Source organism: Littorina saxatilis, unplaced genomic scaffold (assembly GCF_037325665.1).
Source record: "Littorina saxatilis isolate snail1 unplaced genomic scaffold, US_GU_Lsax_2.0 scaffold_1123, whole genome shotgun sequence".
Taxonomy (NCBI): Eukaryota; Metazoa; Mollusca; class Gastropoda; order Littorinimorpha; family Littorinidae; genus Littorina; species Littorina saxatilis.
The window spans coordinates 22,501-26,650 of record NW_027126705.1 but is presented as its reverse complement, the minus strand read 5'-3'; the positions used below and the strand labels follow the sequence as shown (position 1 = coordinate 26,650).

General features: G+C 39.2%; 1 protein-coding gene across 1 annotated transcript in view; it reads right to left on the bottom strand.

Moving 5' to 3' along the window:
- Positions 1-2,150: 2,150 nt before the first annotated feature.
- The window catches only part of LOC138955205 (protein SSUH2 homolog), a 16,650-nt gene continuing 14,650 nt past the window's right edge, over positions 2,151-4,150 (bottom strand). Inside the window, exon 12 of the mRNA XM_070326861.1 lies at positions 2,151-4,150. This exon is cut by the window's right edge and continues 229 nt beyond it. The gene's annotated coding sequence lies outside the window, so the exon portion shown is untranslated.

The following is a 4,150-nucleotide window of genomic DNA, read 5'->3' as shown; positions in this document are numbered from 1 at the left end:
AGCTGTGGAACTCACAGAATGAAACTGAACGCACTGCATTTTTTCACAGTGACCGTAGTCCGCCGCTCGCGCAAAACCCAGTGAAACTGACGAGACTGTTTAGCGCGGTGATGGTTTCGCTGTGCTGCATAGCACGCTTTTCTGTACCTCTCTTCGTTTTAACTTTCTGAGCGTGTTTTTAATCCAAACATATCATATCTATATGTTTTTGGAATCAGGAACCGACAAGGAATAAGATGAAATTGTTTTTTAATCGATTTCGGAAATTTGATTTTGATCAGAATTTTTTATATTTTTAATTTTGAGAGCTTGTTTTTAATCCGAATATAACATATTTATATGTTTTTGGAATCAGAAAATAATGAAGAATAAGATGAACGTAAATTTAGATCGTTTTATAAAAAAACAATTATTTACAATTTTCAGATTTGTCATTAATACATTTTTAAGCCACCAAGCTTAAATACAAAACCGAAGTCCGACCTTTGTCGAAGATTGCTTGGCCAAAATTTCAATCAATTTGATTCAAAAATGAGGGTGTGACAGTGCCGCTTCAACTTTTACAAAAAGCCGGATATGACGTCATCAAAGACATTTATCGAAACAAAGAAAAAATTAATCCGGGGATATCATACCCAGGAACTCTCATGTCAAATTTCATAAAGATCGGTCCAGTAGTTTACTCTGAATCGCTCTACACACGCGCACGCACACCGGCACAGACAAAACTTGACTAAATGTAAAAAGAGAGAGAGAGAGAGAGAGAGAGAGAGAGAGAGAGAGAGAGAGAGAGAGAGAGAGAGAGAGAGAGAGAGAGAGAGAGATAATGATGATGATGGAACTTTATTTTTCAAGGATAGAGGTTTAAGGTGACGCCTTTTCTTACAACCGGTCCTTACTTCTAATACAAATGTCTAATAAATGATAAACAAGTAAAGCAACATGACAAATAAACAAAGTAAACGAACGAACCAGCAAACAATCGACAAGTAAGCAAACAAGCAAATAAACATAAACAATAAAATGACAAAGTAAGGAACATACAAATCAAAAGCAAAACATGCAACATATTAATTGAGGTTATACATGTAAAGTGATCGACGGTTAAAGTTCCATCCTCACCTATTCACACTTTACTGACACTATACACAACCATCAGTGTGTATAGGAAACAGGTACTTAACGCCTTCGTCCGTACGGGTTACACACTGTGTATAGCCAAACGGTACCTAATGTGGATTTCGTACGTACAGAAGTCACACAGATCCGTCTGCGTATGACCGGTACCTAAGGTGCTCCTCGTCCGTATGTGTGTGTGTGTGTGTGTGTGTGTGTGTGTGTGTGTGTGTGTGTGTCGTGAGGGGTATAATGTGTGTCTTGAGGAGTAAGATATGTGTGTGTGTGCGTGCGAGAGAGAGAGAGAGAGAGAGAGAGAGAGAGAGAGAGAGAGAGAGAGATGATGATGATAATTAGTTTTAACGTCATCTTAGAACCAATTGGCCTATCTTGGGACAGGTAGAGTTGATATGCTTTATGGGGGGACAGGACACTGGACAGACATGCAAACAGAGAACACATATGATCGTGTTATAGATCTGGAAGTCTGTTGTTGCGATATTTCAAAATGGGGATGGAAGTAAAGATTTTGTTGGGGTTGTTGCCATAGTGTACGCGAAATATAGTTGGAGTGGAGCGGTTTTGTAGGCTTATTTGCTTTTTATTTATGTAAAATATTTTTCAGACTTTTGGATAATGCCAAAATAATGTAATAAATAACTGGCTGAATAAGTAAATAAATACGTAACTAGAAACATAAAAAAGAAATTATTAGCCAAATAAGAATATTTAAATATAACTTGCTAAAATAATATATCAGAATGAGGAACTTAAGTTCAGGTAGGAGGAGGGCGGTGTATGTGATTTAGCCTTGTCTGAATAGAGCTATATGATAGGTGTTGTAGGCGCTTTTGTTGTTGGGCGTGGGGGGGGGGGGGGAGAGAGAGAGAGAGAGAGAGAGAGAGAGAGAGAGAGAGAGAGAGAGAGAGAGACAGCGAGAGAGAGAGAGAGAGAGAGAGAGAAACAGAAACAGAAACAGAGTGAGAGAGAGAATGCAAAGCCTTTAATAAAAAATAAAAAAAAGATGTTTCAAATGTTTTCTGTTGTTGTTTATTATCTCCTCTTTCCTGTTGTGTTAATTTTCGTTAGGACTTAATAAGCGCTTCAATATGCAAGTCCGTAAGGCCCATACATGTACATAGTACACAGGAGAAAAAACCCGTCCTGGTGGAAAAAAACATGTGACCATCGATACGCATCCGGAACGGTGTCAGTAATATTCTTTTGTCCATGGAAGAATTTTCAGTTATCCTATTTACCTACCTTTAACAGGCATATTTCGAATAAAATATACTAAGATATACTGGAATAAGGTTACCAAAAGTTTACCCAGTTGAAAATCCATGTGTCACCATTGTTTATCTTAATTTCAAAATGTATAAAGAAATGAATTTTGATATTCTTATTTATTTACATACACAAAATGTGCAGAAGCGTTCAAATAAATCATGTAAAATATCCGAGAACATGACTCCCTCTTCGGAAAACATTGTTTCAAACAAAGTTTAATATGGAGATCATGCATTGATTACAAAAAATATCACAAGAAATTTACTTGCAAACAATCTGAATCGGTTTTTACCGGTTTTACTAGCACACCGCACACCACTAGAAGAAGAATGGGATTAGCCTACAATGAAAAAGAGAAATGCCTGTATCATCTTTCATTATTTGTATCTATTTATTTATTTTTTCCAATACAGAACCGAACAGAATCGGGTATCGTTTTGTAAAACAGGCTATACACAGAAGGCCCCAGAGTTTAGATCCAAATGTACACTCGGGATTGGTATGCCCAGACTTTGACATAGTGTAAATCAGTGAAAAGGAAAAAAAGCCACTACTAGTACTGAGAGTTCCTCACAATGAAAATATTACATGTACGAGAGTCCGCCCAAGCAAACCACAAGAACAATTTGAAAAGAGATTTTAACACAAGCAAAACACGTAAGCATTTACTGAGAGTTCTAACAAAGAAAACAACACGAAATAACTGAAAGACAAAGAGAGTTCTGCACAAGCAGCCACACGGTTTAGGCAGTAGCGCATCACGCGAAAAAGAAGATGGCGTTTAGATGAAACTCAGATTAAACATAACGGAAGTCCCAATAGCAGCTCCCTACGCGTTACGATTCCCCCCAATAGCAAGATCTAGATCAGCACTTTTCAGGACGTGTTCGGGTAACGTCATCAAATCTTCAAATCTAGTTTTTACATCACGCGTTTGCCAAGATCTGGAGTCTTGGTGGGGGAAAAACAACGTATGCATTTGGAAAATTGGAGAAAAAGTGAGTCACGGGTGTATCTACACGTACACGTACAGGTCTTTGCTACACGTTCGACCGTAGAACACTGTAATAACAAACCCTCGGCGGCCCTCCGACGTGTTAGATTGGCAGAGCAGCGATTGTCATCGTACGATGATAATCGTGGTTGGTACGCTTGAGGCCCGATCTTCTCTTCTTCTTCTTCTTCGTTCATGGGCTTAGACTCCCACGTTCACTCATGTCTTTAGCACGAGTGGAATTTTTACGTGTATGACCGTTTTTACCCCGCCATTCGGGCAGCATACGCCGATTTCGGGGGAGGCATGCTGGGTATGTTCGTGTTTCTATAACCCACCAAACTCTGACATGGATTACAGGATCTTTTCCGTGCGCACTTGGTCTTGTGCTTGCGTGTACACACGAAAGGGGTTAAGTCACTAGCAGGTCTGCACATAAGTTGACCTGGGAGATCAGAAAAATCTCCACTCTTAACCCACCAGGCGGCAGCGACCGGGATTCGAACTCACGACCTCCCGATTAGGAGGCCGATGTCTTACCACCACGCCACTGCTTCCGTCGATGCCCGTTCAAATTCTTTGCACATCTTGTTGTCGGGGGCCAGTACGAGTACCAGAAACTTAGCATCAAGAAAAAAATGAAAACGCTGCCAAAAGAAAATGTGTAAGAACGAATATATCACTATTGAGACATTATTAATGTAAATTGTATTAATTGTACATATATATCGTCTTGTTGTTTGATTGAAC